This window comes from Somniosus microcephalus, chromosome 8, assembly GCF_052327205.1.
Source record: "Somniosus microcephalus isolate GS21.2 chromosome 8, FLI_Smic_1.0, whole genome shotgun sequence".
NCBI lineage: Eukaryota > Metazoa > Chordata > Chondrichthyes > Squaliformes > Somniosidae > Somniosus > Somniosus microcephalus.
In genome coordinates, this window is record NC_140994.1 from 163,011,091 (window position 1) to 163,038,473 (window position 27,383).

At 38.2% G+C, this 27,383-nt stretch overlaps 1 long non-coding RNA gene across 3 annotated transcripts in view; it reads left to right on the forward strand.

Moving 5' to 3' along the window:
- Positions 1–84: 84 nt before the first annotated feature.
- Positions 85–27,383, forward strand: part of LOC147113902 (uncharacterized) — a 37,407-nt gene continuing 10,108 nt past the window's right edge. The window contains exons 1-2 of one of the 3 annotated variants that reach the window (XR_015079303.1): positions 85–299; positions 2,499–2,639. This is a non-coding gene — a long non-coding RNA (uncharacterized LOC147113902). Of the gene's footprint in view, positions 300–2,498; positions 2,640–19,259; positions 20,276–27,383 lie in introns of those variants that run through there. The other 2 variants (XR_015079304.1, XR_015079305.1) reach the window with 2 other exon arrangements.

Below are 27,383 nucleotides of genomic sequence, written 5' to 3' on the forward strand. Positions count from 1 at the left end.
CAACTGCCACAGGTCACAGCAGGGTTCATATGACTTAATGTGGCCAATCGGATTCATTCAGGGGTCTGTCAGTTGTGGCATGCAGCAGCATTGCCTCTTTTTCAGTTCATATAAGGTAAAAGAAAAGGGTTTTCCAAAGGAAGCAGCACAGAAAAGTATTCAAAAGGCCCACATCATTTAGAAAATTCCAGAGTTGTGGCTCTGGTCCTCAGCGACTGTATTTATATTCACGAAGAGAAAATTCAGGCTCTGTCCAGTTCCAACAGGTGTGACTCCACAGCCGAGCAGTGACAATAGAGGTATGTACCGTTACTCCCTGTATCTACAGAACTGAAAGGTACGATGCCTAAGAAATCTGAACATTGTTTACACTTAAATTTAGACTTTAAGTAATGGAGCTTATACACCATATCAATTGTGTTAAGAGCCTTAAACCACTTTTATTTCATTGACAGTAAAGAAAATAGAGATCTTTTTTATTGCTTCTGCAGGATGATGCAATCTTACAATACGTCTATGGCGATGAACAGTTTAGCCCCTTTCAGGCCTCATGTATCCACAAGCTCTTATTGCAGCTTTAGTTTCTAGCCAACATGGAGACATATTTTCCTTTGGTTTAGTATTTGATAGCTTCAAAAAACATTCTCTGATGATTCCCATCTGTTTTATGCATCATTTGCACAATGTAAAAGTACTTTCCAGAACTAAGCTAGACAGACTATTGTACAAGTTAATGCATAGCTTTATAGTATTCAGAGACATAGATTTAAGCCTATGTAGAGTTTTGTGCTAATGACTAGGTCAATGACACTAAAATTGTCTGGAAGATTTGGAAAAGTAATTTCTGAGTTGAAATAAGATCCTTAGACTCCGGGGTATATGCAAACTTTTATGTTAACACAGAATGTAATACACAAGGGTGTCTGTCTCTGGAACAGAATACTAATTCCAGATGGTTCCAGCTGTCTGCAGAAATAATTTTGACTTTCGGCCAAGGCACAGAGTTTTTTTTCTTATTTTGGTAAAAATAAACAAACTCGCTTATTAATTGCTTAATAACTATTGTGTGTAATAGTGACAGACCAAATTTGTTCATCAGTTAAAATGAATGCATTTTTATTATTTTAGTATTTATTGCCAATGGTTCAATATCTTAAGATGCTATAAGTAAAATGGAAACAATACTGCAACCTAGTTCAGAACTGTTGTTAAATGGCTCCTCCAAGTACACAAAATAGCTATGATGGTACATGCATTTGTACTTGTGGGTCCCTAACTGAAATGTTAATTAAATCTCTGAAAGTCACTGAACTCAAAGAGGAGCAGATTCTAGAATATACTCAATATCTGCTTCCAGACTGCAGATAGCTGAAGTTTGTGTGCTGGACCACAAATTAGTGTATAGTCTGAAAATTTCTCACTGTTACACTGTTGTGCATTTAGGACAAATTTATCGCTCAAATTAAATAGTAAAAATATCCATAATAAAATGAGTTCTGGCTACCTAATCTTTTTGTAACTAAGTCATGTATTCTTCTGCTGCCTCATTTTCACCAGTCTTGCCTCAAAGATGCTAAGACAGAACAGATGGATAATGGGAATGTTATCAGGGTCATGGAGATTAAGTTCTTAGACTTGTAGTTAAGGCTGCATTGTCAAGGTGGTCCTTTAGGTATCTGGCATTGCTGTGAGTCCCCACTGACTTAGTAGTTCCCAGTACTGCTACCGGATGGCAACAATAAAAATATTCCAGTTTCAGCTTGAAAATATTTCCATAAATAGATCAATAAATCAGTGCAGTAGGACTCAAACAAACACCAAAAGATAAAGAAGGATAGCCAAGGACCATAGAAGTGAAGGCGGTTGCTTTAAATTCCTACAATAGAGAGCTTTAGTCTTACGCTTGTGACTAGATTCACTCATTTTCAAATGAAATATTAGATGGAACTTATCACAACAGCAGAATATTTGATCTTGTGGGAAGAAAAAATTGGAACTGCTCACGTTGCTGTTCAGTATGGAATACCATTGATGCACGTATCCACACCTTGTTCACTTCCCTACTCATCTCGAGGTGGTATCAGGGAGACTTTTTAAGAATAGTGGAGAAAGAAGGAATAGAGACTAATCTTTGTATGTTGTATTATAAAACCTTTCACTTTCCAATTTAATTCCACTGGTGAACTTGTTACCAGATAGTAGGTGTAAGTGCTGCTTCAAGTTTGGTGTCAATACTTTGTAACTCACGGAAAGAACAAATGAACTATATCTGCTTTAATTGTGCTTTACACTTTAAATGCTAAGTAAAATAAACTTCCACCAATAATTTGATTTGAGTTTGATGCTGGCACATTTACTTTGTTAGCTCAAATGCCCAAGGCCATTGTAATCATATCTATTCGTAAATCCTGATGGGAGCTTTTTGGTCAAAGCGATCCTAGTTAATTTCAACTTTTGTTTTTCACACCAACTGTTTCACCTTTGCTCCTCTCCCAAAGGAATCGACTCCTTGTTAAAGAACATTTCCATGATGGCAGACACTACCCATCGCCTTCCCCAACCCAGGGGGCATAAGGCTAATCCTAGCGTTGCTGCAGCTAACTCAGCACAGAGTGAGGATGAACGTGGGATTTGTTCTGGTCTGTATGGCTCTGCTACTCGTCAGATAAACCCACAGAACCATTGGCAGAGCTAAATTCAACTTTAAAAAAATTATAAAATCAGAATTATGGAGGTTTCAAAATAAAATGTGTGCATTTCATAGTGATGAGGTTATTTAACTTTTATATAATAATATAGTTAGAAGTACTGACTTTTACACAGATTATCTTAATATCAGCTTTACTAAACCAACATGTATTTTGGAGGTGGGTATAGTGTTAGTTTTAGCTCAATGAAAATCCCCATTTGGTGCAGTAGTGCAGCTTGTTGCTTCATACAGTTCTGCGCCAGCACATTTTAAATAAGCAAATTAAAACAGCTTCTAACACACTGCAATCTTGAAGGCACCATTTTTGACAGTGGTGCCAGGATGGAAATGCCACACACACCATTAATAAGCTATTTGGTCATGTTATGACAGCTGAAGATATATAAAATAATATTTGGGAAACTTCAGGAGGGAATACACTGCTAGACAGTATATATATGTAGCACCACTACCAAGATATTTTATTAAATTGCTAATTTGCATCAGCAAAAAACTAGAATTTTGTTAGCAACAGTCGAAGGAGATGAAACAATGGGGCCCCTGATCTTTACCTCCTGATGCTAGTCCATCAGGAAGCATTATATTCAGCCCTTAGTGCCAGATGGTGTTTGTGAAAGATTTCAAGTACAGTACTACATACTTTAGATTTTTATTTTAGACCTCTACTCCAAAAGAAGGACTAACATTTTATATCTACACCTGTACAGAAAAATATTTATTAAATATAGCTTTAGAAAACTGCAGACTTATTTTCATCCTCAATTTGTAGCTTCAGTGGAAAATGAGCTAAATTCCAAAGAACGCTGTGTGTTGTGAAAGCAGGAAATGTGCTGGGAGAGTGAAGTGGCCTCCTCCAGATTTAAGCTGATTCCTGTCTAGATGAATACAGCAGATCAGATGGCAAGTTATACCTTAAAAGGCAATGGTTAGATTTATGTAGTAGTTCTGCTTTTATTTGAATCTGTAGGTTTGAATGGGTTTGAGTACAGATTTATTTGTGTTTCTCAGTTAATTGTAATTAATAATTACTAATCCAACTTATTGCCGCTTTCTGCATAAGTTTTAACTAAGAATTTATTATTCTGCTGATCTGATTAATATCAAAGATAGGCGCAATGATAACATTTGGCAATAAAGCTAGCAAAATAATTTGATAGGATAATGAGAAACTTATCTATTACCTGTACATTTATTTTATTTTAATTCTCTCACCCTTTAAGCTAAAATGTTGGTAGAAAAAGTGGTTTATTTTACATTGAAAATGAGCAGTATTCTCATTTCTAAAGACAATAACATTATTTTATGGTCTGACAAACAGCTTTAATTTGAGGTTTAACATGTGGAATGTTTAATGACCTACCTTATCCAAGTTACTTTTTTAGTACTCTCTCCATTACATTCTTAAGTGAGATCAGTTAAATTAGGTTAAAAATCCTCCATACTTGGGACTTCTTTGTTTTAACAAGGATTAATTACACATATATAAGTATTTATTAGACTTTTCCTTTCTGGGCTTTGGTGGGGGTGAGGGTGGGGAAGGGGCAGGAAGGTAAGAATAACAATGGGCAGGCAGCTGTGGGAGTTAGCGGAGCGGAGCGCACAATAGTGAAGTCCTCTGTGGTCTCTAGCCAGTCAAATAGTGATGTGTGAGTGACTGTATCACACTTTACTGCAAATTGAAAGTCTTATCAATATTGCATTGAGTTCTGATGTTCTTCAATTGACCTTGCTCCAGACTGTGAATTGTTACTGATGAATGCAGGAGATGAAATATCAATCAATCTTACTGGGAAGGCTAGATTATGTTGCCTTTAGAACAAATACAGAAGGGAATTAGTTTTCATCGTAATTATCTAATAATATTCTGGACAATCAAAAAAAAGGGATTTGATAGTCAAGAATTATCCTTTACTAGCACCAAGCCTGTAACTTTTTGTCATCATAATGAGCAAAATATCTTTGTTCTCTTCAACAAATATTTTAATGTTGAATTTTTAAAAAATGATGACCAGGTAGGTTTTTATTGGTGAAATCCATCTTATGTGGAAACAAATACATCAGCTGTAGCAAAGTACAGAAAACATTTCTGTTATCAATGGTTCTAAAGTATTTTCTCTTGAGCAAATATTTTTTTTTAATGTTTAAAAATATATTGGTATTAAAATAAATCTTACACACCTTAATTCATTTTCACATTGGGATTTATTAAGGATTGAATTGTTAGGGTGATTTTTCATGTGTTCTTTTATTTCCTTAGTTTTCTGGTATTTTTATTCTTTTCCTAAATTACTATAATTCAGCATAAGATCTCTGGATAAATCTCATTTGTGATCTGTACTAGGGATTGGCAGAATTACATCCTAATCTCTAAGGTTCTAGTTTTACTATATTAATTTGCACCAGGACAAAGCTATGATTTAGTCATTACTGTGAATTGCATCACTTAGATTTTTCAGAAATATGGAACTAATAAACAACATAGTTTAAGCTGCACAGATATGTAAAACTGCCATTTTATTTAACATTACCAGATAGGAATAGCTGCTTACAGTGAGAGAGTCTGGGTCCATTGCCTCCAAATTATCTATTACGTTAAAAATTTTACTTGATTTTTAAAATGATCTTTTTGGATTACGTAGCACCATTTCGCCACTGCCAAAAAGATATTCTTATTTTAGCCATTGCAAAAACACAAAAAGGCCAAAAAAAATCTCTTTGAAGTTGCGCAACCTCCACAGCACTAAATAACAAAGTTGTTGCTGTGAATGATGAAATCTCTCCTATAATTACATTTTTAACAGCAGTGAAAAAATATACCAACAGTAATTGACAAAAGAAGTTCAATGTTGGTGTAAAAACTAAAATAAAACCCGTAATTAAAGATCTACATTTCAAGTGGCTGAATACTTGAGAATAATTCATGGTTAATGTTAGCATGAATATTTATAGTGTAAGGGTGTATGCATCTGGTCTGGAACATAATTATTTCACAACATAAATCATTGCAATATCAGCTGTAACCTTTACCCTGTTGTTGCCCAACCTTAACCTATTGACATTGCCCAAGCGTAGTTCTATTCCACCTAAGCTAATTTGAAGATGCAGTACCAGTCAGGAACTCTGTACTCTATTAAGTTCTCTCCATGCAGACTTCCTTTTTGTTCTTTACCGCAAAGTTGCATGCAAAGGAACAATTAACCTTAAACTGCAGTAAAATTCTTTCACATAAAATGTTACAACATGTTCTGTAGCATGAGGCTTCCTGAAGGAAAATCACATCCTTTGTTCTTAATGCTTTTGTTTTAAAGGAACGCCAATCAGTACTTAGTGTATATTGTTTTAGGAAAACCTCCACAGCAGTACTGTTACTCTGTAACAGGATTGTATAAAGCATGTCTATAGCTTGCATTTGTAAACCAGTTAAAAAGTAAATCCTTTAGTTTCCCCTCCTGTCTAATGTAAGATTTAGGATTAGTTCCACTGGAAAATTTGGAGGCGAGAAATGAATATAGGCCAGTTATACAATACACAGTTTGTACTGAAGCAAAGCAGTTTCAGCTTCACTTCAATGGAAACCGTGCATTATAAGTCAGAAGGAAAATCACTCAAATTACATTTAGGCAAGTGGTATGAGAGCAGCGGCTTGAAACTCACTATTGAAACTTAATTTTTATTCTTTTAGTAAAGAGCTGGCTGCCTTATTGACTCCTTGTTACCATGAAAATGTAATCGACATGCAGATGCTTGTGCACACAAGCATTAATAACTTTGTTCTTCCTGGCTAGAGTGTGATCAAAAGCCATCAGTAAAAATCAGTTCTGTTGACTCCATGATACATTTAGCTAGCAGTTAAAATAAAAGGCAAAAAAACAAACTCTAAATGTTGGAACTCAAACAAAAATAAAAAATGCTGGAAATACTTAGCAGGTCAGTCAGCATGTGTAGAGAACAGACAAGTTAACATTTCAGATATAGCCCTTCATCAGATTAAGGAATATACTTGGGCCTAGAAATTCAGTAAGGCGCTGCAAGCTTTGCGCCCAGTTACCGCCTAAAGAGGGCTTCTGCGCCAGTAGAGGAGGTTGCGCTGATATTGAGCTCGGCGGTAATGGCGGCGGTAGCCGGTAGCGCTGCGCCGGCACCGATGACGTCATCGGTGTGCGCAGTGCCCCGTTTCCGCCCCGATGCCGGCCCGACGCCCATATTCAGTTGCCGCCGCCTCCTCCGTGGCGGCCGCTACTAACATCCGGAGACCAGGGCCTTACTGCAGCCTTAGTGGGGCGCATTAAGGTGGAGGTGCGGCCGGACGCTTTTTCGGCGGCCGCCTGCCCGCACCTCCTTCCCCGGCCTCCTCCACCACCCCCCCCACGGCATTGCCGGCTGCTTTCCGCGAGCCCGGCACTTCTCCGTGGTGCCGGGCTCATTTGCCGGCACAATCCAGCGGCGATCTCCCCGTTGCAGGCACCTCCACCTTAAGAGAAGGAGGAGGCCTGCAGTACCGCAGCCTGACGCACTGCATCGGGTGGCGCAGCGGCACTTAGAGCGCTGAAATTCAGTTTCAGCGCCCCCAAGCGGGGGCGGGCACACCCTGGAATAGCGCCCGGTTCCGACTTGGGGCGCAAAAAGTGAATATCTGACGGTCGCACATGGCTCCGCGCCCAGCGCTAACTTTTGGCCGCTAGCCAGCTGCCGGGGCCATAGTGAATTTCTAGGCCTTGAAACCTTAACTTGTCTGTTCCTGACTGACTCACTGAGTGTTTCCAGTAGTTTATGTTTTTGCTTACTTTTAGCAGTGCTAGTTTCAAATTGATACTTGTAGTGTCATGATATTTTTAATGATCAGGAATTCCATTCATTAGGGCTGATTTTAACTAAAGGCAGAGAACGAGCCGGCGGCAGATGGAATGTGCCCTCTGCTTGCCTGTTCTTGCTGCTGTGTAGCCCAAGCCATTTTGAGACTCATTAACATGTTCTAGGAGGACAGGAAATCAGTTGGCTCCCATGGTGAGATTGTCGACAATCAGAGCTTGTGGGGGAAGGCAACCCAGGGGTGCGGGGGGTGGGGGGTGGGGGGCGGGGGGAGAGGAGAGAGTTTCACATGGGTTGGCAGTCTCCAGTAGTCTTTTTAAGGACCGCTTGTTAGACGGCTCACTGCCTGGTCCAAATTGGCGGAGTATGCACATTGCCCGCTCCACCCGTTTGTACCTTAAAATTGCAACCGTGGCCTGATGTGCATCATGGGACCTTGATTTGCATATTACAAGTGGCCTCCTGCCTGAAACAGGCAGGCACTCTGGCCTTCAATCTAAGGACCCTACCCAGAATGACAACAGCCGGAGCGTAAACTACCACCTCATTTACACTGTGGAGGGAGTTCAAATCGGTTCTATTAAATATCAAATCTACAAGAAACTCTTTAGAATCTTTTGGGGTCCATTTGGGGGAAAAGGCTCCAACACTGGTAAAGTTGTTTTACAACTTGTCTAGATGTGTGAAGGGTTAAAGTGACTTTTCAGGCAGTCTGAGTCTCAGACATGGTTTGTTGATTCACCCTCAGAGTGTAATTACAGCTATTTGTGGTGAGTTAACTATGAAAATTAATCTGTTCTGTTTTGGTAAGTTGTGGATGATATCATTGATTTATTTTTTTAAGACAAAATGTCAGACATACTTTAGTTTGTAAAGCTTAAGCAATTAAAGAATGTTGTAACTTTATATATTTTAAACTTCTATACCTTATTATTGGTGAACCACTTATTCTCTTTCAGGTCTTATTGTATGGAATCATTCTTATAACTCATTATCGCTGGGCAATAATTGTGAACATTAAATCTCATTTAACAAAAGCCTCTGAACAAAATGTTCCAACTCTCCATCTCTCTATCCATTCAAGCAGTGTTTGTGAAGTTAATTATCCATCTGCTCTGATATTGATGCATCCAAATACGCGATAAAAATCCTAAACTACCATCCATGCCTATTAGACACATTTCATAGGAAATTAGAAGTTACAGAACATAAGGAAGCCATTCAGCCCATTGTTCCTGTGCAAGCGCTTCAGTTGCAGCTATCTACTGTACTCTCATTTCCATGCCCTTTCCCTATATCTTTTATACTTTTCCTTTTCAAATGCTTATCCAGTTCCCTTTTAAATCAGGTTATATTATCTGCTTCAAAAGCCATTTGTGGTAAAGTATTCAATGCTCCAATAGCCCTTTGTATGAAAAAAGTCCTCTACCTTCCTCTTTCATTTTCCTAATAATAATTCTGATTCTAAGGCCTCTCATTACTGATTCTTCAACCAATAGAAACTATCTTTCACTATTTACCTCCTCAAAACCTTTCATAATCTTGAAATAGGTCCCCCTTAACCTACTCCATTAAAAATGGAAAAAAGGCTCAATTATTCTAGTTTTTCATCATAACTATAACTTCTTATTCCTGCTATCATTCTAGTGAACTTTTGCTATAATCTTTCCATGGCTCTAATATCTTTCTTATGATGGGGTGCCTAGAAATGTAAGCAATACTCTGAATATACAAATTCTACATTACATCCTTGCATTTCTATTCAGTGACCTTACATATAAAACCCACAATCCCATTTGCTATTTTATGACCTTGTCTACCTGCATTCTCACCTTTAAAGGTTTATGTGTCTGCATCCCTAGATCTTTCCTCTCTGCTAAGAACCCTCTCATTTGGGATATACTTCCTTTCACTGTGCTTTTTCCCAAAATGTAATGCTTCACAATTGTTTGCATTGAACTGTATCTGCCACCTATCTGCCCATCCTGCTAACCTGGCTATGTCCTTTTGCAATCTCCTGCCTTCTTCCTCACAGTTTATCATGCTCCTTAATTAGGCATCATCAGCAAACTTCAATATCAATATCTTGTGCCGATATCCAAATCATTTATGTAAATGGAAAGGAAAGAAGTACTAGCCACAGATTCCTAGTCACAGCACAACCTATATCTGGCCAATCTAAAAAACATCCACTTACTCTTGGTTTTGTCCCAAGCCATCTCTCTATCCATGGAGCTACATTCTCTTTAATACCATGTGGCTTAACTTTTTTGGCAAATTTAATATATGGAGTCTTATTAAATGCTTTCTGAAATCCATATATTCAATGTTTACTATGATCTCTTTATCGACATCTGTGATTTCTTTAAAAAACGTAATATTATACACCAATCATTTTACAAAGGTTATTTAATATTGAATCCCATGAAATTACTGGATGAAATGCAAAGTACAATTACTTTGAATAATTCCATGGAAAAAACATCAAATTCATATACCAGTAAATGTATTGCAAAGGAATGCCGACCTGTGTTTGTCACTTTTATCACTAGTGAACTATTTTCCAGCCGCAAATCCAATTACTTTATGTAGATCCTGTCTTATATTACAGGTTAGACTTGGAGTTCAAATAACTGTTCATAGCTGGAATGACTAGACTGAAACTGATACTCTATTCAAGATTACAATCCTTGGACCTTAGCAACAATCAACTGGTGTGGAGGGTATTAGCAAATGATAACAGTATTTGCAAGATCCTTTTTTAAAAAATATCTGGATTCTTGATGGCACGTTAAGATATATTGTTATTTTAATTTTCTTCAGGCAACACATTGATAGATGTACACATTATGTCACATAATTTTGTTCTGAGAAGCTATGTTCTTATGAAAAACATTGAATACTTCCTACACATTCAAACTAACATTGCTGTCTATGAATTATACTTGTGAATAACAATGTCCTGTGTATGTCTGTGATTTTGCAGTGCAGCAGATATAGTCTTTTTCTAAATATAATTTTTCAAATCTAAGTTAAACATCTTTTCAGATGACAGAAAGAATTGCATGATCTGAAGCCATGGTTGGTGGAAAAACGTACTGTTCTGTTTTTCAACTTAGCTGAAAATGAACAACTGCATTCCAGATAGTTGACCTTCAAGTTCATCAAAGCAATTTAGCTTAGAAAGATTAAAACCATCTGGCTTGCTGCACTTTTTCATTTAATTTCCCCTTATAATTGGTCATAGAATGAATCTGTGGCTAGAAAAATATTTTAAAACTAAACATAAGATACAAAAACTGTTGGCCGTGATGTAATGCTTTTCTGAAATTCTGGGATAGTATCACCTCTATGGCTCTGTTGTTAAGCAGAAGTCTTTCAATAATATCTGCTTAAACAAACATAATCATTATTTCCTGTTGATTATCACTTTCATTTCTTTCCTATTTGCTTGTTTAATTTTTTCTGTGAAAAACATTTCCTGGTTTCATCCTTCCTGGGTTATATATACATATTAACATCTACTCAACATAGCTTTTGGAGCATCAACTGGGAAGTAATGAGAGACATTTTCAGGGAACCCTTGTCTGTTCCCTCAGTTCCTTGTTGTCTTGCTCACCCTTACCTTAGTTTTATTATAATTTATTGGATATAGATTGCAAAGTCATGTAGATCATGTTTCCAAGTGGAGGCCCAGCAGATTCAGATTAACAAATGCCAATGGTTTTCCTATAAGTTTTCTTTAGAAGTTTCTGCTTAATTGACATATTTCCTGAAAATTCATTATTCCTGTTATTTAAATAGCAGTGAGTAGAGAAATAAAAGCCACCAATTTTAAAACAGGAATAAGAAAAATAAATGATAACCTGGTGAAAATTTTGATAGTTTAAAGAAGGGAATATTTTGAAATAACAGCATAGCAGTGACAGAAGTGAATAGTGCAAAGCAGTTTTTATCCAAGAACATGGATACATCGGCCATTGGCAGTTATATCATTGTGGAGGAGGAGGAAGAGGAGAGTGGGTGGCCAAAAACATAAAGAAGATAAAGGATGCACAACTCATAGCAGAAACTATTGCAACAGAGTGGTCAAGATCGGGAAACAATGTATGAGGGGGTACAGGCTCACCAAGGAGGCTGTGTTTGAGGCGTGCTACCTGGGCAATGAGACCTGCAGTGACAGCCAACCATCTACCAAACACTATCAGTGGCAATGAAGATCACCAATACCTTTATACCACAGATACATTTCAAGCATCCACAAGGAACATTGCAGAGTCGGCCACTTTGTATTCCGGACATCTGAAATTTTATTTTCTTTACAATGAAAGAATAACAGATAAGATATAGTAAAAGTGAATTAATTTAATTAAGATTTTTACGCTTATTGAGTATGCAATTAATATATTTTCCTGGTAGATTTTCCCTTGTCTATTGCTTGATCTTCTCCAAGTTGCTTGTGTGAGCATGCACTATCACTAAGTGCTCATCTAATTGATGGAATAGCACTTGCACGTGAGTCTAAAGCCAATTGGAAGGGTGTATGGGGTTCAGAAGAACCATTATCTGTGTCTACATCTAATCCTAATAGACCTGTATCAGTGCCACAGGTTTCCTTTGCGGAAGTGCTCTAGATGGTGGCTGAAGGTTTACATGATGGCATTGACATGAGTGTCAACCAGCTACTCCTGTGATACTCCACAGCTCCTCACAATGCACACTGCTCTATGAGTTCTTGGAATCCTCCCCACATTTACCTATAACTGTTTACCAAGCAAACTGAGGCTACCCATTACTACGTCTTGGAGTTTGGACCCCAAATCCTCCATAGTAGCACAATGGTAGCATTTCTGAAAGATGCTTCTACTGTGCCTATGACTTGCAGATGCCACTGGTATTGCCAAACTACAGGTCAAGTGATGATTATTCATCCAAATCATACCACCGTCCAATTCTTCATGTAAGAACTTCTTGCCACCACCTTATGTTGTATCAGTCTCCTTCTGAAACAAGGCCCACAAAGGTCCCCATATAGCTCAGGAGTGATAATCAGCATGCTAGAATTCCACCCTGTACCACGCGGCCTCCATCATTCTCCGCTACTGCTAACCCATTAGCAATAGTGATCAATACCTCACATTATGCTTCCTCCCCAACTTCATTGTGATTTTCTCCCACAGTATGTTTCACTGCACTAATGCAGGATATAGATGGGGGTGCTGGTGGTTAATGGTCTTCAGATGCATTTTATAGACCATTGGATTATACTTATACAAAAGCAAAATACTGCAGATGCTGGAAATCTGAAACAAAAATAGAAAATGCTGGAAATACTCAGCAGGTCAGGCAGCATCTGTGGAGTGAGAAACAGAGTTAACGTTTCAGGTCGAAGAGCTTGCGTCAGAGTTCTGATGAAAGGTCATTGACCTGAAACGTTAACTCTGTTTCTTGCTCCACAGATGCTGCCTGACCTGAGCATTTCCAGCATTTCCTGTTTTTATTACTGGATTATACTTTTTATGTAAAGAGAGATGGGCTATTAAGAGCACATATTACAGTACCCAGATGGGTAAGTGTCCTTGTCATTACTAGCATTTGTTCATAATTTGCATATATGGACATATTAATGTAATATATGTTGGGGTGCTCTTTGTCAGCTGGCACAGACAAGATGGGCCAAATGGCCTCCTTCTAGGCAGTAAATTTCTATGATTCTGTGATATATAACTTCTGAAGCATAGAATATATGATTAATATGGTGCATGCCAGTAGTTCAATGCAGTCCTCTAATCTCCACTTTTCCAATGTCGTCTGGACTCTCCTTCTCAAATAAATCAGCTATTCTTTCCTCATAGGTAGTGCATTCATTATTGGATATAGGGTACACCAGCTGCTGCCTGCTGTCCTTTAAACATCAAAGCAGCGGGAAATAAGTTGGGGTGATTTGGCTAATGAAAATCCCTGCTTGTGATACATTCTATCTGCTATCATAGTATATGTGATGCAATTTGCTTATCCCTGCTATTTTCACTTTTATTGTCTTATTCTTGATAACATTTCTCTATATCAGTACAGCATTTTTTTTTAATACCAGCTATGTCCTATGTTGCTACTTTACAGCAATATTCATGTCTTGCCTTTTTTTAAATCACGCAATTCCTGCTGGACTGTCCGCAAGGTCCTCCAGTTATTGGCGCTTTGGTGACTTTTTCTGAGACAAACTACCATGCTCGTTGGCTTCTTTGTTTCATTAAGAGCCATTCGAGCTCAGCAAAACAGCATGTACAGGGGCTGATCTGTAAGCTGGCAAACTTTGCAATGAAAGATTTTGTATTAACTTTCTAGTTTCACAGTTTCATTAACAAACTTTTCAACATTTATATCAGTTAAATGGTCCATTAGTTGTATGATAAGTGTTAAAGAATCGTTGTTACAGGTATGTTGTAGTTGACTTAGTTGGGTAGATTTTGACTTTGTGCATAGTGTAAATCGGGTGATAGCGAATCGGCAGCCTGTTTTACAATTCTCCCGATTTAAAACGGGTCGATTCGTTATCAACGTTTTACACTATCGCACAAAGTCAAGATCTACCCCAGTCTGCTTTTTGTTCCCTAACAAAATTACATTCTCATGAAACACACAGTCCCACAATTTCTTTTGATGGTTGCTAATTTCCACTTAATCAATTAGAAAAACATATGGTGCAATGCAAGTCATCAGAAACAAACATTCCAATTGTCTCTGAATAAGATCCATGGACGCTACTACTGAAATCCTGGAATGGACAAAGAAATGTAGTTTCTTTTTTTTTTATTGTTCTTTTTGCAGTTCCAAAATGCCAAATGCTTTTTGGCCAAACTGTCTGGATTCATTCAAAAACTGCTCTGCATCCAGTCCTACCACCTCTAAGGAAACAGTTAGAGCTTAAAGGAAAAAAATGGCCAAAGCAAAGGTATCATTTTGACCCCTTGCAGAGAAACTTTTCAAAGTCAGACTGAGCTTTTTAAGTTTAACATGTTATACCCTTTACAAGTTGTGGTATTCTAATTTATCCCAGTAAAAACCACAAATTCCTCAGATCCTCTGGCATGTTTCCAATATCATGATTAAGGCACTCTGAATCATAGTTACTGGAATCTGGCTTTTACCATATATGGAATTGATTTTCTTTCAGAGAATGGAAAAAGTAATGGTATTTTTAGTTAACGTTAAGCTTTGTATGAGATCATCAATAATCAGCCTTGATATCAGAACCAGACTTCTTTATCACATTTTTGTATAACTTATCTATTTTTGTTGCAAAATAATTTGCAACTGCATACGTTGCCCTAATAAACTAGAAGAGTAAACGCTTTTGATCCTGTTCTAATGAACATGAAAGAGAATTAAATACGAATTTGTTACCTATTTAGGCATATATAAACAAAGATACACTGCACAGTCTTGTTAGCCAAAAATGTTACTTACCTGTATATTAAAAGACAAGACTGCCAATATAATTACTATTTAAGGAAGAGAAACTGGGGCTTGGAAACAATCAGTAAAGTAAAAGGAATTTGTTTATCAAGGATCAAAGCTTGATATAGTGTATTTGGATTATACTGTGTATTAACTGTTTGCATTACAAATAATTACAGTTTAACAGAGGTAATTTCAGTGTAAGTTTCCAGCTTGTACATTTCAAGTTGGCAGATTAACGCCAGTTGGGAAACTGGTAAATTAATACAATTAGTAACACATTTCTTTTTTAAAATGAAAGCCTTTGAACATAAATTATTTGGCTTAAAATTTGACTTTATAATGTTCAACACTGAAATTATTTTTAAAGTCGAACATTTTACAGGTGTTATATGATAGAAAACATACTCTGCCAGCTGCACAGGAAATTTAAGATTCAAAGAGCGTTCGGTTATACTGCTAATAATCTTGGGGTGCAGCATAGAATGCTGAAAAATTAAATGACAATCTGAGTCAAAAAAAATTATTTCAATTAGAAGAAATTAGTAGTTGCCTGACTAATTACTAAGAGAGCACTGGTCAGTGGGAAAATTCATGGAGTACAATATAAATGATATAGTACACATTCAGAACCATTTACTAATAGTTATCATGTACAACATGCCTTCATTGGAATATGGGTTTGTAATACACCCAATTGTTATTTAATGGTTCAACCTTTTTCTCCTTTTTCAAACTTTAAGTTTCTCACAGCACATTACAGCCCTAATATAGATATTTGATTTTGTGACATACTTTATTTGACTACAGAGCCCTGCTTAACCAGTCGATTTCCCCACTTTGCAGGCAATACCTTTTGTAAAATGAAAGGTGTATAACTGATGCTGAAAACATTCAGGGAAACACTGCTAGTTGTCACTTAGTAAATACTGTAATACATTACTCAGTCTTAAATATCAACATTTTTTGTCACTTTTTGTGACATTTTTGGTCACCTTTAATCAATTAGATTGTGATAATTTTAAAAAGTGTCCGACTCAGGCTGCCAATGTCAAGCTATACATCTATGCTCCCACTATACCACCAAACGGTTAGTATTTGCTGTGCAAAATTATACAGAAGCTATCATTAACAGGCCAACAAACTAAGCAGATGGTTCGAACTTGCACAGAAAACCATCCACTGTTAAAACAGCACAATCCACCATTATGAACAAACAATGCTAATATCTCTGCTATTTAACAAAACAAAGTGGATGCCTCGGGGGGGAAAAAAACTCAACTAGATGTTAGTCCTTCTTCTTGATGTAATTGATGCCAGATTGTAATAATTTATATCAGTTTGCATAACTCAACCATGTAAAATGCTTCAGGAAACATTATACATAGCTTACTGGGAAATCTCAGATCAAATGTTTGAAAAATTATATTTCTCAAATCTGTAAATGAGGATTATATCCACTGCACACCTTAAAACAGACACATTTGACTAAATATTACCAACTATCTTAAATGGTTACAAATGTTTATATTATGACATTGTGCAGTTGAATCTCCCTTGAAATAACCTGTTACTCTGTCCATCCCTTGTGTTCCGTCCCAGGGCAGGTCCTAACTCAAATCTTACACATGAGATTCTTGAGCCACTTACTAGGGAAGAGTAGCTGATGTGGTTTTCCGTTGCCTTCCTCATGGATTTTATTTTTTAGAGTACCTCCTCCTATGTGGGCCGCAACCAAGGCTAAAGAGCCCCCTCTCCCCTTTGTGATGGGGGTGGCCACCTGTGTCCATCGGATGTAAATACTGCCCACCCCCCCCGGACTTCAATCCAGTATTCAGAGCCAGCGCTCCAGTATTCAGATCCAGCACTCCAGTCTCCGCTTGCCAGGGCTGTCTGGAGTGGAGCCTATACTCCGAGACAGGAATACTACCACTGAGTCAGTGCTTACTCCATCTGGACATAAAGTACCCCACTGGATGTCAACCCAGTATTTAGAGTCCATATTCCAGCCTTTACTCAGGGCTGTCTGGAGTGGGGTTTGAACCCTTTACCTTCTGACTTCAGGGTGGGAAAGCTGCCACTAAGTCAAAGGCACACTCCAAACTATTATTACAAACATGTTATAGGAAACTTTTCACTTAGTCTTGTCTGAAAGTCTATTATTGTCAGAGAAGCTCAATTTCTGATCAGATGAGCTCCTGGTAAGAACTATAATGTTGGTACTGTATTCACCAGTTTGTAATGATGAGATTAGACTGCATAGGATTCTTGTCATTATATTCGGAAGTACATATCCAAAGTGCCTGGACTCTGTGGATTTTTCTATATTTCATGAATTTTTTTGAGCCAAGATAACAACAAAAGGCTGTTTGAATCTTGCATATGATAACTAGAGTTATAAAAAAAGCCTTGTAGTCTCAAGATGCATTCTGTTTGAGGTAAAATTTAAACGTTTAGTTCCAGTACTTCTGTTTTAAGCTAAATCCCTTCCCCTGCCCTGATCTCATTTCCCACCCAGCCCTGCACTCACTTCCCCTGACTCTTTTAGATCCCTCGCTGATCACCATTTTGATCTCGTCGCCAGTCAAAGCAATAGCCAAAGATTCATTTTCTTACGCAGTTGAAATGTCACAGGCAAAAACCTCAGCTTCATTCCACATGGATGTTACAAGGATGCAGAGTGAGTCACATTAACAGCATTTATGGCTGTAAACAGTGATTTGATTGCCCTTGAAATTATTATTTTGTGACTATGAAAATAAGTTACCTAACAAGTATTAGATTTTGCTTAGCTGTTGGTAGCAGCACATGGAGTTTCAGAACTTATTTAAAGAGGTGCTTAAACTTCATCCAAGGGTCACAAGTGGTGAACAGAAAAGGACAAACACTGCCTCAGGGATGGGGAGCTCTTGGTGTTCTCTTAATTATCCAACAAAGTTAGAAATCATATGCGATGCAGCATGTGTGTTATGAGTCTTTCACTTTTATCTAGCCATAAGTGACAAGTTTTGTATAAGACTTTGTAGATCTAATTTGGACAGTGGAAAGCACTCCCCCAGCTGAAGCTCTGACCTTGTCACTCTGGAGAAAAAATAACCAGACTGCCACAAGATCCACTCCGTAGCATTAGCAACACTGGTTTTTCAAGGGCAGTTAATATTGAGTGTTCAGATTTGCCTTGGGCAAAGGTACAACCAACCATTTATCATTTACCATGGCATTGCCATTTGCAGTGGACCAGAAATCTCTCCCTGTGGGTAGCAAGACTTAAAGGTGACTCCCTGCTCCTCCAGCCTCATCTCCTAAATCCAGTTGGCAGGGCTGAATCACAACCATGTGCAACCCTGCTGTAAGAGACAGTGGGTAATCTAGTAGATTAGAACAGTAAATTAGCAATGCAGTTATGGAAATGTATTGCTATGGCTCATTGGACATGTTGTAATCCTTAGAAGATTAGCCTCCTATGTTATATTGTAAGTTGTAGTAAGTAATGTGTTACACCATGACTGAATCCTTTGAGGCAGTGCCTTTTCTCTACTTGATAAAATAGAAGAGCACACATAATGCTCTTTGCCTTACTTGAAGATATGGTAGTCTACCATTGAGGTCCTTTCATTCTCAGTAGGGGGAAAATGTGCCAAAAGATATATCACAATTACACCCATTCAGGATTACAGGTAGACTGAAGGCCTCCATAACACAAAACTGCATCAATGTTAAATTAATGAGGAAGAAAACAAATGGCAAGGGGTTATTTTCCACCTATGCAACTAGCTGCTCCACTAGTCTTATGAAAGAAGTTACTGAGAAATTTAAACAATGTTTTATCTTCATTATGTTAATTAAGCTTTGAAATTGTTTGCAACAAAAGTGAACTTTGGCCATTCACCATCTCAACATTTTTGTGCTGTCTCTTTTGGGACTAAGAACTAGAGATAATTGGTATTGGCACAGCAGAGTAGCGCATAAAAAAAGTGATTTAAAGAAAAATACAATAATACGGTTTATGAGTCTCATGATCAACAAGATTTAATACTTCACATAAAACATGTGGTCCCAATCCTAATAAAGCAACAATGAAGTCGTAGAAAATCTTCGTGTTGGTGATTTTAAACCTAGAAATGTGAAGTTATCTTCTCGTCAAATGTTTTCTCTTATGGTGGTCCACCATCTAAAGATTCCTCGTACTTATTTTTATATTATTGTTTATGTATATGAGGTTATTGTATATCATTTTAGATGTTAGGATTGTTGGTTGTTTGTGAGATTTTTTTAAGGATCTCCTTATTTAAAGCATAATTCAACAGTCCCAACAAATAATCTGGTGCCATTAATCTATCCTGTTAATATAATTAACATTCAACGCAGACAGCAAATACTCACTTTTTATTTTTTTTAAAAACTTTATAATGATTGGAGAAGTATGGCTTTTATTCTGTGTCGCTGCCCTGAAAAGTCATTCAGCTTTATTGCTCATAAGTTGTGGTATCACTCATGTGCATTCAATTAATGTTCTATCTCACTCAACACTGAATGGGTTCCTTTATGTACTAGGTTTAAGGTGATTATGGATTTAAAAAAAGAAAGATCAAGCTTGAGCATCACCCAACTGAAGTAGTCACAAGAGCTTTGTAAATTATGACCTGTTACCATTTATTTCTCAGATAACGCAGTGACTCTAAGATTATAAAATAGTGAGAGTAACTAAACCATTTAATAATGCTCATCAAGACATTAGGTTTATGATGAATATATATCCCAATTTGGCTATAGTTTATATGCAGTAGCCCAGTTAGGTGTGTCCAATCCATTTGCAGTGACCGTGCCAGAAACTTTTAACAGTTTCCTCTGAGAAACAGGTAATGCCATTTCTAATTATCGGAGATGATTGCATTTAATTAGAAGGAGACTTCACAATAACTGGTACAAAATTATGTAATATAGATAGTTTATCAGACTTAAAAATGTACCTTCAAACAAGGCCTTGGTAAAATACATGGAATCTGCTATCACTGATCAATCCTTCCTAGCACTGGCAGAATAATAATACTGTGATCTGAAAAGTAGAAAATTTATATTTTAAACAAAGTACTTCCTTTTTTAAACTAAGATCTTTCAAACAATATTTATTTACAAGTGTAACTTTTTGTCATTAACTTCTAGTGCCAAGCTTATTAAAGAATACACATACTTTTGATATACTTTGTAGATTGATGATGACATTGTACCATAAACAGAATTAAGATTCATTTCACAGCGATAGAAGTGGTTGAACTGATTCAGTAACAGATTAATGAGGTACGTGTGCTGTTCTTCATTTTCACTGTTCAGTAAATAAAAGTAAATCCACCAGAACATATAGAGCCTGCTCATAAGCTTCACTATTTTAATTGTATATTAGATATTGGTGTTCTTGCAAACTTTCAATTTTTCATTTAGTAGCTCTTAAATAAATGTGGGATTTGTAATAAAATTATCAAAATATGTTGCTTGTTTGTCATGTTTCCTGTAACAACTCCAATCTTTTCTGGAGAAAAATATTCATTTAATAGGAATAGTCTGCATTTAAATAGTTGCCTTTTTAATATTCATTCCAGTTATTTCTGTAGACTTTGTCCACATGCTATTACTGCCACAACAAAGGCATGACATATCACAGCCCCCATTTCAGACAGAATACACATGTGAGCTGTGGAAAAGCAGTGAAGGGGGTCTGGTATGAGAGACTGGAATTAAGAAAAAAATAACCTGAACTCCTGGCCAGTCGAAGAGTCAAACATTTCCTTTCTTGGTGCTGAAATTTACTATGTCTGGGTTTGTATATGAAAAGGGTTGGGCTTCACCGACAGCTGCTGTTTCCTCTCACTGCACAGGGTTAGTCTCACAAATCTCAACAAAAGTCCTCAATAAAGACAGTGTATGTCTCCTAAAAGTTCAACATAAATAGAATCTGGAGCCTGCCTTTTTTTTAAACTTTTCATGCATGATCATTATATTATAACCAAATGACATTCTTTTTGGTATTTATAGAAGCATATGTTAGCAAAAGCTTTCTTTTAAATGCTTGATCTGAATCTTTCTACCTATCTATATATATATATTATTATATATATATATATACATACACACATTAGCCATTTACTATAACACTCTGGTGTGCTATGATTTTAGAATATGCATTGTTTATGGTTTACTTATAAGGAAAAAGAACTGTTCACTCTAATGTCCTTTAGTTTGGCTCTCAAATGACGCATTCTAGAGATGGTTACCATGGTTTAACTACAAATAGATGATGATGTATTTTGATAGTGGGAAAATATGATAATGTATGACATTTTTGTGAAGTATCACATAGAGGTGGTGCATTCAGACAATAGAAGACAAAGTCCACTAGAACAGGCCATTTCCTCAATTCACATGCTATTATTTGGCCACAAAATGCTAGTACTCATTATATAAATATATAATAAAGGAAGCAGTATGTCTCATGAAACAATGTATTAGAATCACATTTATACTGTTTTACATTTGTTTTGTTGACACATTGCACTAACATAGTATGACAACTATTTAATAAAGGAAACCATTCATTCTCTTTCCCTGGCACAAAACTATAGTGCGTAAGTATGAACAAACACTTTTATAATAGTATTACAATTGTACCATAACTCCAATCTTTTAGTGTATGATCACTAAAGTGTACAAATCTATAAGAGTAAATTCTAACTTTCCCTGCCAGGCAGAAAACTGGCAGTGGTGGATTGGCTGCCTGTTATACACCCTGCCCGTTAGTACCCCGCCTGATTTTCCTGTCCATTGAAATTAAAATCTACCCTATTGTGTTCTCTGAATAAAATATACCCAAGGTACCATTGAATGCACAAAAAATATTTAATTTTTTGATCAAATGATCCAAAACAGTTTCTAAACATATCAAAGCAACAGAATAATAATAGAAATGTTTTCCTGTGTCTTGAAGCATTGATGGGGTGAATTAATATAATGCATGATTGTTAGTACAGATGTGTCAACAGGCCCCGATTTTCGGGCAGCTGTCGGGCGGCTTTTCATGCGGCCATGGTCCGAAAATCGCGGAAAAAGCGGGTCGGGACCCCCCCCGCCTGATTCCCCGCCCCGTCCGACTTTCGGACTGCCGTTTCCACGCGTCCCGCTTCAGTCCCGGCCGCCGCTGGCGGGACTGCTCGTCGGAGCACTAACAAGCAATTATCTGCTTGTTGAAGTGGATTTTCCCGTGCCGTTGCGACTTTGGGGCTTTCCCCACCTGAAACCCGTCTGCGGGGAACCCCGCTGCTGAGAGCTGGCGTGAAAATAGTTGGCTTGCTTGCTTGCAGCAGCAGGTCGCTGAGGGCTGAGGGCTGAAGAGGCAGCATTTGCAGGCTGCAGGACCTTGTTGATCAAGGCTTGGGGGAACTTTTTGAAGCCTTAGGAGCAGCTGCAGAAAGCTGGAGCCTCACACACTTCTCCAGTGTGAGCTCCTGGGAAGCCCCTCTCACCACCCTAACTCAGCACCCCCTCAATGGAGGCATCTGCCAGAAGCATGGGAGCCCTTTGGGACGTTCCCTTCCTGGCATTAGAGGCTTTCCAACAGCAGAGGTGGCAGCAGCAGTACCAGGAACAGCAGGATGAGCACCAGGAGGCTGCTCACTCACCTGAAGCTGCACAGGCCAGAAGGGGCCAGCGCTTGGAAGTGGCTTGAGAGCACCTTGCTGCGCTTTAGGGGGCCAGTGGGACCCGTTTCTGCACTGGCAGTCCTACTCAGAAGGACTTCCATGAAGATCTGGTTTCTCTGTTCAACAGATGGCCAACGCTCCTCAAGAGATGTCATTCTCTTATGAGCACTCACCATGTTTTCCGTATGCTGGCGAGTTATCTCCTCCATGGAGGTTGCCAACCTTTCCATGGTGCTGCGTTCATGCACCAATGACTCCACAAAGGCTCTGCTCATGGTCGCTATGGACTCCTCCATTCGCTCCACACTCGCAGCGACCCTGGAGACAAAACCTGCCAGAGACTCCTGCATCTGTGCATGGAGATCCATCACCTCTTCTCTTGCGGATGGACCCAGAGGCAGAGGGTCAAGATGCAGCACAGCTGAGCTGAGCTGGCAGAGCCCTGCGCCCTCCGACGAGGACTCTCCACTGCTGTCCCTGTCTCCAGAATCTGCTGAGGCTCACTTGTCAGCGTGAAACACCAGGTGACAACACTACTCTATGTCCCAAAGGTTCCCCCGAGGTATGAGTGTCTGCGCTGGTGCTGGGTGCGCTTACTTCTGCTGACGCTGCACCCTCAGAGGTTGGAGCTTCCTCTGAGGAGTCTGGCTGCACAGCCTCTTCCTCCTCCACAGTGAGGACGGGGGCTCTGGATGGTACTGTGGGGGAGTAAAGGAAGGAGTTACAGATGTAATGCCAAGGTTCCTCTGGTGACTCCCAGCGAGTTGGCATCTGCTGACACCTGCATCCATGCAGCATTGGTCTCAGTGGGAGGCCTCTTCCTCCCTGACCTAGGGAAGAGGACCTCCCTGTGGGCCCTAACCCCATCCAATAATGCCTGCAGTGAAGCCGCGTCGAATTTGAAGGCAGCTCGGGGTCTGGCACTGGCCACAGCTGCTGCAGGCTCCTCTGCCATCCTGTATGGTTCATTTGGAAGCCTTCAGAGGATACAGTGCTTGCCATGGACCTTGAAAGCACCACGAATGATGACATCATAGTGTGGGGGTTTCTGACTCGATTTAGACAACTAGCAAGGCCTCCCACATGCTGGGAATTAATTGGCCAATTGAGGGAAAAATGCGTGGGGCTGGCTGACACTTTTTTATGTGTGTCAGAAACCCCACATTCGGGGAAATCCGACCATTTCCCACACAAGCCGAAAATCAGGGCCCTTAATGAGTGTGAAAACAGTCTAACTTTGTGTCATTCCAACACAGTTTATAATTATAATGGCTGCCTTTTATAATATGTTTATATAATGAGCAAGTAATAGCATGTGGAAAGGACAGCAATGGATAGTCAAGTTGTTCATTTATAAGTCACTGTGAGACATAATGGCCTGATTTGCCACAACATTCTGGCAGTTGTTATATAAACACTACGCACATCATGTCCTCATCCTGCTTTTTTGCTTCACTCGATGACATTTTCAAGTGAGCATAAATTTATCGTCTGACCCTGTGTGAAAGTTGCAACATCAGAATAGCAGAGTGGCATCCTCGTTAAATTCCCAGTTTTGTTTGAGCAGGAAGACTGTGAGATGGACTGCTGTTTGTTTTATACCAGTAGGAAATTATCTCACAGCACCAAAGCAGAACATTATATAAATTCTAGATAAAAATAAATCTTTAGAATGACAAATGTTGCTCTTCAAGTCAGCCATATCAGAATAAGCAAAAGATGGTTAAAAAGGTGATAAAGAAAAAGATTAAAGTCGTTCAGCATAGTCTAGGATATTTAACCAAGAAAAGCTGTGGTAATAAATTAGATCATTTATAACATTGAAGAGAAAGTGGTTTAGGATTTTTAAACAAGTTTGTAACAATCAGATTCTGCTGTTAAAAGGTGTGATAGTAAGCAGATCTTACAGTGGGGGTATTGAAGAAGAATTGCCTTCAATGCGTGAATTTACAATGCTGTTAGTGACCAAAACAATTATCCCCCTTACCCCCCATTCTGATTGCCTAATGATAGTAACATGATTTGTAATATCTGGAATTTTATGGAGCATTTTATACAACAGCATGTCTCCTTCTTCCAGAAGGATGACAAAATATTGTTTTAAATATTAATGGTTCAAATACCAAGGGATACAAATTAAGAATTAGGAAGTTAGGAGTAAGGATAATATTTTTAGCTAATAAATGGGAAAATGGTGGAGGAAAATGTAAATTAAATGAAACAAATAACATAGGAACATAGGACATAGGAACAGGAGTAGGCCATTTAGCACCTTGAGCCTGTTCCAGCATTCAATGAAATCATGGCTGATCTGCGACCTAACTCAAAATACCCGCCTTTGCCCCATATCCATTAATACCTTTGGTTAATAAAAATCTATCAATCTCCGATTTAAAATTAACAAATGATCTAGCATCAATTGTCGTTTGTGGAAGAGAGTTCCAAACTTCTACCACCCTTTGTGTGTAGAAGTGTTTCCCAATTTCACTCCTGAAAGGTCTGGCTCTAATTTTTATACTATGATCCCTAGTCCTAGGCTCCACAACCAGCGGAAATAGTTTTTCTAAATCTACCCTATCTGTTCCCCTTAATCAAAATAAAATTTTTAGAAGCCACTCTTATGCTGGGAAAACTCAAATTGAGCACTGTTTAGAAAGCATGTCTGCTTGGAAAACCACACTTTAATAAATCGTTATATGTTGCTTGTGTTGCTCTCTACATAAGAACATAAGAACATAAGAAATAGGAGCAGGAGTAGGCCAATCGGCCCCTCAAGCCTGCTCCGCCATTTAATAAGATCATGGCTGATCTGATCCTAACCGCCAATCTACTATCACAGAACCATCTCCTGAATCTAACAGAATTAGACACACGAAATAGGAGCAGGATCAGGCTACACGGCCCCTGGGCCCGCTCCGCTACCCACAGGGCCATGTCCGATCCGAACCTAGACTCATGTCCAAATTCCTGCCCGCTCCCCGTAACCCTTAATTCCCTTTACTTCTAGGAAACTGTCTATTTCTGTTTTAAATTTATGTAATGATGTAGCTTCTACAGCTTTTTGGGGCAGCATATTCCATGGACCTACCACCCTCTGAGTGAAGTAGTTCCTCCTCATCTCAGTTTTGAAAGAGCAGCCCCTTATTCTAAGACTATGCCCCCTAGTTCTAGTTTCACCCATCATCGGGATCATCCTCCCCGCATCCACCCGATCCAACCCCTTCACAATCTTATATGTTTCAATAAGATCGCCTCTCATTCTTCTGAACTCCAATGAGTAGAGTCCCAATCTACTCAACCTCTCCTCATATGTCCATCCCCTCATCCCCGGGATTAACCGAGTGAACCTTCTTTGTACTGACTCGAGAGCAGTATCTATTATCTTGCTTTTCCTTGAAAGCTACCATTTTGAAACTTTAGGCAGCAATTTTTTGTTACATCACATTTTATTCAGATAGTTGGTATATCAATTATTATGACAATGTCACATCCTCTTTTAAAAAAGTGACTTCTTCATCTAAATAAAAAAAAATCCCTTCCATGTAAAAAAAAAATGGAAGCTGTTAAAATCTGTAAATATTCAGCATCCTGGTAACTAAATATCTGCAAAAAGTATAATTTTTTTTGTCAGCTTTACTCTTATTAATAATGCCCTTGTTTCTATCTTCTCCTTTACATCCTTTTAAATTAATTTTCCTTATAAATGTTCTTGTTTCTTTTGTATTTTTATGAATCTGTTTTTTTATTTATTCTTTCTCCCTATTAAATGTTTTTTTTAAATTCTACTATTGCTTTTGCTTGAATTATTCCAATTGTTTGCTTTTCGGTGTTAATTTTTTTCATCCACTTTGATTATTCTCCTCTTACTTTTTTTGTCCTTTTCTCCTTGCACATTTCCTCTGTAGGTTCCTAACATTCAGCAAATAGAAGCTATAATATTCAGGGCCTGCTTATGTTAAAAATATCTCACAAAGTTGCAGATGTGGCATCTTTTATACTTAGCTTCCTGATTCTATTTGCCAGGTGACCCTGTGCAGTGCAGCTGGTTCAACATTTGCGTAATATTTTTCTTCAGATATGCATTTTCCCAATTAGCCAATTGGATCTGCAATAGTTGGAGCCATAATGACAACATATGGCAGTGATAACATACAGCAATGAGATAATAGACTGACAAAAGCAAATGAATAAGCATAATTCTCATCAGTGCATATTTATTAATCAGGGGTCTACAGCCTGAGGATAATATACAGATGAAAAAGCAACATACTGCCATATGAGAACAGATACATAAATATTACTAAATTAAACACTAGAGAGTTGTTTGGGAAAATGTGATTCTGATTTTTACTTTATTTTGCTTAACACATACTTGGGGCTATGATGTTGTTGCTGCAAACTTGTTTCTGGTTGATATATTTGAGTTGAGTTTGAATCAGAGATCTTGCTTTAGCTCGGGTGTCCTCTTGCAGCTTAACAGTTTCTCTCAGTCTCCCAGTTTTGTAACGGGAGTAGAGAAGCACTCAGATGTCTGAACCAAACTTCTACCTCTAGCATTGGAATTACCAAGTTTTCTGCTTCTCGAACTGAGGATGTTGCATTGTTTTGTTTATCTTTCATCTAAGAACCAATTAGCCAAGTGCTGTCATGCAAAATCATTTTTTTTCAGCTGTCTCCTGTTGAATTCTTTAGATGAATATTGAAAGCAATAATTG